General features: G+C 43.8%; 1 protein-coding gene across 1 annotated transcript in view; it reads left to right on the top strand.

The window, feature by feature from the left end:
• The window catches only part of HCFC2 (host cell factor C2), a 201,819-nt gene that overhangs the window by 76,599 nt on the left and 111,028 nt on the right, over nucleotides 1-14,192 (top strand). The gene's annotated exons all lie outside the window — the stretch shown is intronic.

Raw genomic sequence — 14,192 nt, 5'->3', positions numbered from 1 at the left:
GCGACATGCCATGTGGCTTTTCCCAACCAGATGATATTTGAGCTGCCAGAATCCATGGCCCCTTCTTGCCTCCGCGCAACCAGGCTCTCTGCCTGTCTTTCCCTGACTGCGTCTGTGTAGGACTTCCCTCGGCTGTGACTCTCACAGATGGGCGGTGAGCCAGACACCACACACTACAAAGGGGGCAGGATTTTTGCAACCAGAGCCGGGAATCGTTCCCTTTACTTCCACTAAACAAGTGGCCCGGTGCCACATTAAACTTTCCAGCTTTAATCTTTTAAAAATATATAGCCATGTTTTATTTATAAAGCTCCTACTGTTTCTCCGCATATTTTCACATTTCCCGAGCAAATAAGGAAGCAAAGACCAATGAAAGCCTCCAGATATTCCAAGAGAAATAAATAGCAATGCCACAATGGGATCAGACAACCTGATTTGAATTCCAGCTCCCCCACTTACTGGCTTCAGTGGCCCTGGCCAAATTCACCTCTCTGATCGTTTCCTTACCTTTATAATGGGGACCTTCCTAACCTCCTTCTTAGGATGGTTTGGAAGTCATTTAAAGTAAATGCACATAGAAAGCCCTAAAAAAGTTGGCCCATTAAGATCTTTTTATCACATGAATTTCGATCGTTATCAAACTTTTAAAAAACTCTTTTATGCTAAAAAAAAAAAAAAAGGAGTAAACTGGCCTGTGTTTAACTCCTCCCTTTCTTTATGATTACCCATAAAGTGGAGTTTGGGGAGTGAAATGATGCTCTCAAAGGCAGAAAAGAGCCTTTGAGAAGTCATAGAACAGGGAGAAGTATGACTAATCCACACACTGGATGATGAACCAAAAAATGCAAAGATATGGTGTTCCCCGTAGTGGCTCAGTGGTTAAAGAATCTGACTAGGAACCACGAGGTTGCGGGTTCGATCCCTGGCCTCGCTCAGTGGGTTAAGGATCCGGTGTCGCCATGAGCTGTGGTGTAGGCTGGCAGCTACAGCTCCCATTAGACCCTTAGCCTGGGAACCTCCATATGCCGCAGATGCGGCCTTAGAAAAGACAAACAAACAAAAAACACAAAGATAGCCGACTTTTCCTGAGTTAATATGGTATTATTTCAATTCCATGGGTCTAGTCTATGTGCTTAATTTAGATCCAACAGAAAGAACTGTTCAGCCCCTCTAGTGTCTACCAAGCACTGTGCTAGGAGCCCCAGGGCTACAAAGGTAAATAAAGCACTCTCTTTACCCCAGGAGGTAACTCAGGAGACTGGAAACCCAGTCCACACACCCTCTGCTGTTGATCCCAGGTGAACCTGCCCCAGCAACATGTGTTCATTAAGCCAGTAAGTGTTCCCATTTTTCATGACCCCATGGTGAAACTGAGAGATGTGGATCACAATTTAATGTCTTGGAAGAGACATTATCTAGACTAACCTAGACTTTGTATTAAAAGTCAGAAGACAATTGATTGTCTTTTTTCCTTCCCTAATCTGTATATTGCAACTGCCCCTTATACCACCATATGCAGGAGTCATAATTCAGCAACATTATTTTTTTTTTAGGGCCACACCCATGGTATATGGAGGTTCCAGGCCAAGGGTCAGATTGGAGCTGTAGCTGTTGGCCTACGCCACAGCCACAGCAAGGCCAGATCTGAGCTCACGGCAACCCCAGATCCTTAACCCACTGAGCAAGGCCAGGGATCGAACCTACGTCCTCATGGATACTAGTCAGATTCGTTTCCCCTGAGCCATGACGGGAACTCCTGAATTCAGCAACATTAAAACAGAATCCCTGGCACAATGAAGATTTCTCAGTTGGATTTTACTGTATTCCTTTAATGAGGCCTCATAAATTCCCGTGATGACAGTGTCTATTATAGTATTGTCTCGTTCCACCTTCCTCATCTGCTCGCACCCCGTCCTCTCCATCCATTCTCTGCCCTGAAGGGGCTGGAAGGATCAGCTTTGCCACACACACACACACACACACACACACACACACACCAGGCACTTGCCTTAAGTTTTTCACTGGCTCTTTTTCATCTTTGAGGCCTCATCTCTTTGAGGAGACTTTCCGTGACCCCTGACCCCTACCCCAGACCCCTGATACTTCCTAAAGCCCCACCCAGTTACTCTCTATAATGTCAGCCAGTCAGAGCATCATTATAAATGCTATTATGTTCACTCCAGTACACTTAGCCTCATTGTATGATCTTGGTTATTTACTGTCTATCAACATAGCCAAATGGGAACCCTTCTCATTCCTTCTCCTCTCACCAGAATGATGGCAGTAACCTCCTAATTTGTCCCGCAGCCTACACAGGAGCCAGAGTGATTTCCTGAAAATGTAGGTCAAATCCAGTCACCCCTCTGCTCAAAAATCCTCCAGTACCTCCCCATTTTCCTCTGAGTAAAAGACAAAAGACTTTACAGTGGCCTTGGCAAGCCGAGGGTGACAAGTGTGTTCATTCCAAGCTGAACAAAGAAGACTCTAATTGTTCTTTGGCCATAAAACAAGTAACCACCAGAATCTCTTTTAATCAATCAGCGACCACTTCCCAATCAGTGACGGCCCCTTGCTTGGGAAAGTCAGCTAATCAGCAACAGCCACACTCCAGTGATCCTGCTTCCTGGGCTAAAGGTCAGTTCATCTTTTAAACAGTCCAGCTTCTAAAAGCACCAGTCTCTGAACCTCACACTTCCCGAAACCCAATGTAAAACCACAGATTTCTCTGTTCAGAGATGCCCTGCCTTGCAATCCAGCTGTCCTTTGCTTAGCAAGAAATACATTCAGCACTTCATATTTGTTTCTCTCAGATATGAAGACTGGACAAGGCCAGATGGCATCTACAATCTACCTCCTCTCCACGCCCCCTCTATCTTCAGCTCACATTTCCTCTTGTCCTTATTTAATGCTCCTGCCTCAGGGCCTTTGCATTTGCTCTTCCATCTGCCTAGCACATTCTCGCCTCAGATACCCACAGAACTCACCCTCTTCCCTCCTTCCATTTCTTTTCTTTTTTTGTCTTTTTTTTTTGATATTTCTTGGGCCGCTCCCGCGGCATATGGAGGTTCCCAGGCTAGGGGTCCAATCGGAACTGTAGCCACCGGCCTACGCCAGAGCTATAGTAACGCGGGATCCGAGCCGCGTCTGCAACCTACACCACAGCTCATGGCAACGCCAGATCGTTCACCCACTGAGCAAGGGCAGGGATCGAACCCGCAACCTCATGGTTCTTAGTCGGATTCATTAACCACTGCGCCACGACGGGAACTCCTCCTTCCATTTCTTAATGACAGCAAACATGACCACTGTTCTAAAAATTGCAAGTCCAGTTCCTACCCCCCACTCTCCCTTAATGGCTTTCTTTCTTTTTTTTTTTTTTTTTTTCCCCAGTAACACTTATCACCTTTATTATTATCGCCTTCTTACTTATTTTGTTTATGGTTTGTCTGTCTCTTTCCACTAGAATGTAAGCTCTGCGAGGCAGGTTTTGCTTGCTTTGGTCACCGAAGCATCCCAAGCACATAGTAGGTATTAAAAAAAAAATGTATTGAACGAATGGACTTACAATATAAATTCCTGGAGTGCAAAGGCCTTGTGTTCACTGCTGTATAGTCAGAGCCTGGACCAGTGCCTGGCACATAGCGGGAGTTCCATGGATGTGTATGGAATGATACAGATGGTCCCGGACCTACGACGCTTCAACTTGGGATTTTTCAAATGTGAAAGCAATACGCAGTCCGTAGAAATTGTACTTCCAGTTTTGACATTTGATCATTTCCCAGGCTCATGGTATTAGGTACAATACTCGCAGGAGGCTGGGCAGTGGCTGTGACCCTCTGCTCCCCATCAGCCACAAAATCATGAGGGTAAAAACTGGTACACTTACAACCTTTCTGTCCCTACACAGCCGTTCTGTTTTTCACTCTCAGTGCAGTATTCAATAAACTACGCCATTCAACACTTTATCATTAAACAAGATTTGTGTTTGATGATTTTACCCAACTGTAGGCTAATGTTAAGTGTTCTGAGCATGTCTAAAGTAGGTGAGGCTAAGCTATAATGTTTGGTAGTTTAGGTGTATTAAAGGCATTTAAACTTATGATATTTTCAAGATACGATGAATTTATCAGGAGGTAAACCCATCATAAGGCAAAGAAGATCTGTATTTTAGTTGATAATATAAGTGACCCTGAAATTACTGAAACCTTTTGTGTCATCTTTCTCTAGAGAAACAGAGTTAATAAACATATTTATGGGGGGAGGGAAGAATTGGGAGGGTGGGTCTAACAGATACACACTATTGTATAAAATAGATGATTAATGAGAACATACTGTATATCACAGGAAAATCTACTTAGTGCTTTGTAATAATCTATATGGGAAAAAAGAATGAATATATTTATATGTATAACTGGTTCACATTGTCTATACCTGAAACTAATACAACATTGTAAGTCAGCTATATGCCAATAAAATTAAACAAAAAAAGAAAGATTTACCTCCAAAATAAACATATTTAAAATTCCTCAAGTTACCATAAAGCTTTAATCAAAATATTCAAAATATATTAATCACTAGTTCCCCATGGATTCGATGAGTTAATATATGAAGATGATGAAAACAGCCTTGATCAACCTGAAAAGGCAACAAGATCACTCTCCTTTCTAGGGCTGCCCAGGCCATGGACTGGTGGAAAAAGTTGTTTTTAATAGGAAGGAAGGCCAGAAGACATCTTTTTCTCATTTTGTTTGCTTTTACTTAAACTGCTGACTTCTCTGAACCGAAGCCCCCGTCTGCAGTCTCTCTTTGATCTGTTTACTATGAAGTGCCCAGCTTAATCTTCCTGAAACACAGCTTGGTTCATGTTATTACCTTTTACACATCGTGAAAACAGCTTCCATTTACTGCATGTTTATCGTGTATCAAGTCCTCCAATAAATGCTCCACATTCATTTTCTCATTTTAGCCACACAGTGACTTTATGAAGTAGGTCTTATTATCCCCATTTAAAAGAATTGAAAAAAGACTCAGAGTTTAAGAAACGAGAGATCACCCAGCTAGAAGGTGGGGGAGCTAAATCTAGGACTCCCTCTTACTCTCACCCCACTGCAGGGTCATTCTGGCCCCCATCTCTCTTATAAAACCCTACCTATTTACAAGATCCAAATAGAATTTTCTCTAGGAAGACAGACAGATGACCAATAAGCACATGAAAAGATGCTCAATATCATTAACTGTAAGGAAAATGCAAATGAAAACCGCAATGAGATACAACTTCACATCCATTAGTTTGGCTATAATTTCAATAAAGGGAGCTGAGAAGCTCCTGCTGTGGCATAATGGGATCGGTGGCGTCTTGGGAGTGCTGGGCCTTGGGTTCAATCCCCTGCCCAGTACAATGGGTTAGGGATCCAGTGTGGCCACAACTGGGGCTTAGGTTGAGACTGTGGCTCGGATCCGATCCCTGGCCCAGAAGCTCCATATGCCACCGCTGCCAAAAATGGGGGGAAAGGGGTGGGGGGACTGATAACAAATGTCTCAGATGATGTGAGAAAATCAGAACCCTCATACACGGCTGGTGCAAATGTAAAATGGTGCTGCCGCTGTGGAAAACATTTTGGCGTTCCTCAAACTGTGAAGCACAGAGTTCACATTTGATCTAATAATTCCATTACTAGGGATATACCTAAGAAAAATGAAGGAAAAAAAAATACCCACACAAAAAATCGTAGTTGAAGCTTCATGGCAGTGCTACTCATATGGCAAATAAGTGGAAAGAACTCAAGAGTCCATCAACTGATGAATGGATAAACAAATATGGTATATCCACACAGAGGAATATTATTTACCCATAAAAAGGAATGAAGTTCTGATACAGGCAATAGGTGAAACTTGAAAACATCTAAGTGAAAGAAGATAGAGCCAGAAGTTCCTGCATCTATGTGAAAGAGTTCCTGTTGTGGCTCAATGGAAATGAACCCGACTAGTATCCATGAAGATGAGGGTTCAGTCCCTGGCCTTGTTCAGTGGGTTAAGGATCCAGCATTGCCATGAGCTATGGTGGAGTTTGCAGACTCTGCTCAGATACCATGTTGCTGTGGTTGTGGCTGGCAGCTGAAGCTCCAATTTGACCCCTAGCCTGGGAACTTCCATATGCTGCATGTGCAGCCCTAAAAAGTGCACACACACGGACACACACACAAAGGAGACCCAAAAGACCACGGAGTATGTGATTTCATTTGTATTAAATATACAGAGTAGGTAAATCCATAGATACAGAAAATCAACTGGTTGCTTAGGACTCCAGGAGGGGATGGGAGAGAAATGGATGAGAGTTACAGGGCACAGAGTTTCTTTTTGAGGTGATGAAAATGTTCTAAAACGGACTGTGGTGATGGTTGCACGTATCTATCAATATACTAAAACACACTGAATTGTACACTTTTTTTTTTGACCACACCCTGGGCATATGGCTCCCAGGCCAGGAACTAAATCCACACCACAGCAGTGACCCAAGCCACTGCAATGACAGTGACAGATCCTTAACCCACTGTGCCACAAGAGAACTCTATGAACTGTGCACTTTAAATGGTTGAATGGTATGGTATGTAAATGATATCTCAATAAAATTCTTATTTAAAAAATCCTACCCATTGGTAATATCTTTGTGTGTGAAGCACATACAAATTGATAAAAAACACACACATTCACAACTCCAATAGAAAAATGAGCAAAAAGACAAATGCCATATGATATTACTTATATCTGTAATCTGATATACAGCACAAATGAACCTTTCCACAGAAAAGAAAATCATTGACTTGGAGAACAGACTTGTGGTTGCCAAGGGGGAGGGGGAGGTAGTGGGATGGACTGGGAATTTGGGGTTAGTAGATACAAACTATTGCCTTTGGAATGGATAAGCAATGAGATCCCGCTGTGTAGCACTGGAAACTATGGCTGGTCACTTGTGATGGAGCATGAGAATGGGAGAAAAAAGAATGTATACATGTATGTGTAGCTGGGTCACCTTGCTGTGCAGTAGAAAATTGACAGGACACTGTAAACCAGCTATAATGGAAAAAATTAAAATCATTATAAAAAAAAAGAAAAATGGGCAAAGGACGTACAAGAGAAAACTCATAAAAGAAAAAATACGAACGGCTAATAAACACATGCAGGGGTAGGGGGAAGGTTTATCCTCAAATCAAAATAAGGAGAAACGTATCACATAAGCTAAGAATTTTACAGCAAAGATGTAGAAGAAGATGTGGTGAGATGGATATTCCCATACACTGCTGCTGGGAAGCTTTCTAGAAACCAATTAGTCAGTGTGCATTAGCAGCCTTTAAGATGTTCTTACTCTTCTAGCCAATAAATATATCATAAAAAATACTTTATAGTGCAGGTAATAATATACTTGGGCAATAAACAATCCAGAAGAGCTCTGTTAGTGGAAGAAATGGAAGGAGGGGAGCAACTATGTGGCAGCTAACTCTAGAATGGTCCCCATCCGACTGTATAGCACAGGCAAGTATACTTAATATCTTGTAATAAACTATAATGCAAAGTAATTTTAAAAATTAAAGATGAAATGGTTCCCAGTGATCCCCACCTCTTGATATTCGCCCATTTGTGTAAATTCCCCTCTTCCCCGGATTGTGGGCTGGACTTACTGACTCATGCCTAATGGCTAGAGTATAGCAGGCAAAATTAGATTACAAAAAGATTGAATTCAGAATGTCTGCTGTGGCGCAGTGAGTTAAGAATCCAACTGCAGAGGTTCAGGTTGCTTCGGAGGCATAGGTTCAATCCCTGGCCACAGATAAGTCACAGCTGTGTCTTGGATTCGATCCCTGGCCTGGGAACTTCCATAAGCCATAAAAAAAAAAAGATTGAATTCCATCTTGGGTGCCCTTTCTCTCTCTCTTTAAATAGTTAGATATAGAGATAAGCATATAGACATAAATAGATAGCTCTAGATAGGTTTGCATGTAGATATCTACAGTTATACTGATCCATCTCTCCAGAGGGAGAGGGAGAGAGCGAGAGAGAGAGAACAGCCAGCAAGAAACTGAATTCTGCCAACCGCCATGCAAGTCTGGAAGTGGGTCTTCCCCTAGTTGACTTGATATGACTTCAGCCCACCCAATACCTTGGTTGCTACCTTGAGAAGCCTGAGCCAAAGCCACTCCCAGATTCCTGCCACACAGAAGCTGTGAGATAATTAATGTTTGTTGTTTTATGCCATTGAGTGGGGTAACTTGTTACACAACAATAGATTACTAATAAAACCTAATTGTATAACAACTTGAAAATAGTTAAAATAGATTATGAAATAGAATATTATACGGCTGCTAACTTTTTTAAAGAATTTTTAATAACAAGGGAAAATATTCAGAATACAATGTTGAGACTCCAAGACTTCCAATCGTGGCTCAGCAGGTTAAGAACCCGACTAGTATCCATGAGGATGGGGGTTGGATCCCTGGCATTGCTCAGTGGGTTAAGGATCTGGCGTTGCCATAAACTGTGGTGTAGGTTGCCGATGCGGCTCGAATCCTTCATTGCTGTGGCTGTGGTGTAGGCCAGCGGCTACAGCTTCGATTCGACCCCTAGCCGAACTTCCATATGCCCCAGGTGTTGCCCTAAAAAGAAAAAGAAAGAAAGAAAACTCCAAAAAGATATACAATACGATACCAAATTTGGAAGTCTACATTTACATGAATGCTTACAGAGAACACCTGCAGTTAAGCATGTTAAGAGTCAACAGTTTTTCTCTGAGAAACAGAATAGGTGTTCAGTGTATGCTTATTACTTTCCATTAGGACATGCTTTATTCAGTCTATTAGTGTTGAATATCTGCAGTGTGTCAGCCAGCCTTGGGGAGACAGCAGGGAACAAGACGAGGTCGCTGCTTTAGTGAAACCTTCTTATGTGGTGTCAGTGTTGGAGACAGCGAGGTAGAGAGTAGTGGATAGAACATTTTGGTGCCAAAAAGGAACAGTGGAGAAATAAGGTTTTCTCTTGGGTGGTTGGCTTGGGTAGCTTTAGCAGAGGGCTCCAGAGCTAGACGACTTGGTATAAAATCGTGGTGTAAACAACCACCAGCTGAGGGACTGTGGGTGCACAGGTTGCATAATCTCTGTGTGCCCCAGTCTCCTTATCTGCAGAGTGATGCCTTTCCTCAACCATTTGGAAATAATAACCTGACACTTAAGGTTGTTGGGAGGCATGAGTTAGTATGAAAAGCTTAGATGAGAGCCTGACAAGTAGAAGAATGGTGGCAATTGTTAGCCATTACTGCTGTTGCCGTAAGTATTGAGATGGGGATGACTGAAAAAGGACTCAAAATTAAGAATGACGAGGAGCGGAGTTCCCATCGTGGCTCAGTGGTTAACGAATCCGACTAGGAACCATGAGGTTGCAGGTTCAATCCCTGGCCTTGCTCAGTGGGTTAAGGATCTGGCGTTGCCTTGAGCTGTGGGGTAGGTTGCAGATGTGGCTTGGATCCTGCAGTGCTGCGGCTCTGGCGTAGGCTGGTGGCTACAGTTCCAGCTAGACCCCTAGCCTGGGAACCTCCATATGCCGCGGTAGCGGCCCAAGAAATGGCAAAAAAAAAAAAAAAAAAAAAAAAAAATGACTAGGAGCACTTAGTAATTGATGGTTATTAATGTTTCTTTATTACAGTGGAATCATTCCATCTTGAAAGATTATTGAGTTCCCGTCGTGGCGCAGTGGAAACAAATCCGACTAGGGACCATGAGGTGGTGAGTTCGATCCCTGGCCTTGCTCAGTGGGTTAAGGATCCAGTGTTGCTGTGAGCTGTGGTGTAGGTCACAGATGCGGCTCAGATCTGGTGTTATTGTGGCTGTGGCAAAGGCCGGCGGCTACAGCTCCGATTAGACCCCTAGCCTGGGAACCTACATATGCCGAAAGTGTGGCCTTGAAAAGACCAAAAAAGAAAAAAAAAAAAAGGAAAAAGAAAGGTTATCTAGTTTACCAGTTATGGGAGTAATTTATGTACTATGTGATCATCAACACCCATGTCACTGTGGATTAGATGTGCCTTGGGGGAAGAATGATAGTGCAGTGAATATTAATAGGGGTGCTAGGGAGCAGTCCTACAAGAGGGGCGGGGCCTGCTGGGGAAGGTGCCTGGAGGGCAGGAAATGGGAGGCCACCTCTTGGTCCAGGACAGCTCCTGAGAATTTTCAGTGGCCCTAAGCCCTGAAAAGATTATAAGGCCATCTCTCCCACATCTAAGTCAAAACAAAAAGACTTCACTGCATAATACATGGATGGAAGTCCCACAGTTTTCAAAGTCAAATTCAAAGTCAAAAAAAGTTTCCCCTCATTTTCTGATGGACTTGCTTTGCTCGTCTCTAAGTACATTCTCGATTTGGATAATAGTTAATTCCACCTGGAAAGTCTGGGCCACTGACCTTTCATCCATTGCCATTTGCCTGGTTGATGTTTGCGCATCCTCCAGAATCTAGTTGAGAGATCACCCCCTTCAGGAAGACTTCCGGGTCCTCCAAGTCCAATCCTTAGACGAGCCATCTTGTTCACTAGTGCACATCATCCTCTGCAATGCAGATTGCGTGAGAGCCAGACCATGTCCATCCTGTTCATCAGTGCACCCTCAAAGATGAATGAAAGTTTAACAAATAAACAGATGGTTGAATGAGCGACTCCCCTCCCATCCCGCCCCCGCCACTCCCTCAGCTCCAGCAAAGTGCATGGACAAAGCTAATGGGCCAGCTCATAGAGGTTACTATGACCTGAATCCAGGGCTCTTGAATGTCCCCTGCCTCAGAATTAGAGACCCTCCCAAGTCAGAATTTGACTTGATCCTGACGAGTCCAGCGAGGACCAAATCCAATCAAGGTGATAGGGACAGAGCAGGATAGTTACACAAGTAGTTGTAAAGTCCCAGTAGGGACCATAGGTGGAGACGGGAACCTAGAGAACTTTGGGAGATTATCATAAATGAGTAATGGCTCAAGAAAGCCATCGGAACATCGTTGTGGAACACAACAGGTTTGCTCAACTATAAAACCATAAATAAAAGCACGAGCTATGCCTCAGGTCATTAAGTGAAAAATAAAATGAAGCCAGGATTCAAGTCCAACAAGACAATGATCCTTAGGACCAAGGACAGAAATTTAAGGGAAAGATGACATTCCAAAGTTGGAGACCCTCATTATATGGAAGCCTGAGATGATTCAGCGTATCTTAGCATATGTTACCACCTTGGGCTGATTTGAATAAGCACCTTGACAGTCCTAGGTTTGACCTCATAGGGTCAAATCCTCTTACCCAATACAAAGGAGGAGCTAGTGATGTAAGCCTGACATCTATCAAAGAATGAGAAAGAAGGCGGTCTTTTCCCACCTCCCACTTTCCTTGGATTATAAAAATGTAGCCCACCCAATCCTCAGGACAGAACCTACTCGCTTGCCCGCTTGTATCCCTCACAAGCATCCTGTTTTAATCAATCTATTTCTTGCCTATCATTTTGCCTCTTGCTGAATTCCTTGTCCACTGAGATACAAAGAACCTGAGCCACCTAAGTCCACACCACGGGAGTAATTCTAATTAAAAAACCATGAATTCAAGTCCCAGTCTGGGTTTAAGCTGGGTTTGAGTCAGAGGTGTTTCAGTTTCAAAGGGATACAAAATTATAAGCACAGATGAAATTTGTAGAACTGAAAATTCTACAGTTTTTTTCAAAAGGCTTTTATGATCTCAATCTGGAACGTCACTGAGTTTTATGAAATGTAAAGAGAAGGATGCTTTGCAACTTCTCCCAACTTGGCACATCCCCCACCTTAATTATCCTTCTGGGAAATAGGTTTTCCTGGCTGGAAAGACTCCACTCACTTTCGCTTGCTTGTAATCAAAGTCATAGATTCATTTGCAGAATTGCTAAGAAATTCTTGAGGCTTTCCAGCTCAAAGGTTACCACTTCCTACCCAGCCAGTGTGGGCTTTGAGGGCAGCACACGTGTTTCTTCACATATGCAAGGGTTGGGCAGTGGTTTCTTCCACTTTTCCCAAGCCTCACCAATCCCTGGATTCTCACATTCATGTGACCTGCCTGACCGCCGAGCACAGATCTGAATTTTTGCACCTGATGCTAGTGCAACCTCTAAACTATCCCAAGTAAGAACACTTACCCAAGGCTGTAAACTTGACACCAAGGAGAGCGAGGAGAGCCTCCATCGGTGTCAAATCTGGGAGGAGCCGGCCTGGCGGCTGCTGGCTGCCTAACCCCAGCCTAACGGAGAAAGCCAGCACGCGCGCGCACACACACACACACACACACACACACACACACACACACACACCCCCAGCAGGGCAGGGTCTCTGCAGAGTTCTAATTTCTGGTTCTCCACGTTGTCTTAACATTTTATCAACTTAGTACTAATTGTCAGCTTCGTACGAGTTGGGTTTTGTCCCTTGAAGTCAAGTCCTGAGTCACACATCTTTGTGTCTAGTGTGGTTCCAGATGTAATAACCACAAGGGGAGGTTACTTTTGTTCATCGCGATACTGTTTGCCATCTCTCACCTGAGTTAACACACACATCCACCTCGGCCACCCCAGGTGATATGCGATGCGAAAGAAGTCAGGACACAGCTTCTAATCAGGGAGATACAGGATCCAAGAGAGAGCCAGGGGAGAGGAGGGGCACAGAGAGGAAAACACAACCAGAGGAGTCCAAAAAGGCAGACACTGTGAGCCGAACTTTCATTTTTTTTTTAAAATTTTTTATCTTTTTGTCTTTTTAGGGCCACACGCTCGGTATGTGGAGGTTCCCAGGCTAGGGGTCGAATCGGAGCTGTAGCCGCCGGCCTACGCCACAGCCACAGCAACACCAGCTCTGAGCCGAGTCTGCAACCCACACCACAGCTCACAGCAATGCCGGATCCTTAACCCACTAAGCAAGGCCAGGGATCGAACATGCAACCTCATGTTCCTAGTCGGATTCATTGACCACTGAGCCACGACGGGAACTCCCGAACTTTCATTTTTTACATTTTCAACTGAAAACATTTTTTTTTTTTTAATGGCATTAGAATTGAACTTTAGTGGGTCTGGCCTCATCATTTGGGAAACCATTAGATAGAATGGCTACCTTGTACTTGACACCAAGTAGATTCCAGGTGTGTTATTTATGGCCCCATCCTCAGTCACAGGGTGGGAATCATGTGTCCTACAGACGGCTGCCGCAATCATGACAGACACTTAGGAAAACTGCTGTGTCAACACAGTTGAGCGCAGATATCACCTGTGAACACAGCACGAATAACCCTAACCCTAACCCTAACTCTCTACCCAACATGCCTTTCCATCCTTCTTCAGGTAACATCACTCTCCTTCTTTGGGGGCTAGGGCTCCCCCCACCCACTGTGGTCCAAGTGGGTGCAGCCAATCCGGCAACGTGGGTGATTGACACAAGCCGGGCAGATCGTGGTGCCTCACTCACGTCCATAGCCATGGCAACTACCCCGAGGAATGGACACGTGACCCGAATCAGGACACTCAGGACCCCTTTACGGGGTTTTAAAATATAATTCTAGGGGAAGAAGCAAAGAACTTTCCTGTCCTCTTAAGTGGTGTAGCCACGATGTGATGGAGAGTTCTCAACAGGCACCTCTCTTGAAATATAGAAAGCACTCATGCACACAGGAAAAGAAAGGGGGGGGTTAGGCGGAGAGAGAGAGAGCGAGCATCAGTTCAGTTTCCGAAAGGCCTGCTTTCCTGAAGCTGAACTGTTATGCTTCAATTCTGAGAAGTACTCCAGTATCTCATAAATCACCCCCCTTTCTTTTTCCCCTTACATTAGTTTGAATTAGTTTCTCTTGCTTGCAAACAATGAGTCCCCATCAATATATAAATTGTCCGATCTATTTTGGATTTTCCCGAAGAGCATTTAGAGAACTCAAATGAAAAGCCTGCAGACTGGGAACAAATTTTAAGAGTGAATGGTTATCAAGAGGGCAGTAGAAAAAGAATAAGAGAGAAAAAGACTCTAAATAGGAACATATTTGGTAACTCCTTATAATAATACTAGCTGCCATTACCTGCACGGTAAGCAATAGCTCCATTCTACAGATGAGAAAACTCGTTCGACAGAGTCAAACAGCAAGTAAGTGACTGGCTTTGAACTCAGGTCTGTATGATT

Source organism: Sus scrofa, chromosome 5, assembly GCF_054392235.1.
Source record: "Sus scrofa isolate SSC_HxYL_T2T_F1_AM1 chromosome 5, Sscrofa_HxYL_maternal_Yorkshire_Landrace_v2.0, whole genome shotgun sequence".
NCBI lineage: Eukaryota > Metazoa > Chordata > Mammalia > Artiodactyla > Suidae > Sus > Sus scrofa.
Note: the sequence above shows the minus strand (reverse complement) of the source record. Positions and strands in the feature narration are given on the sequence as shown.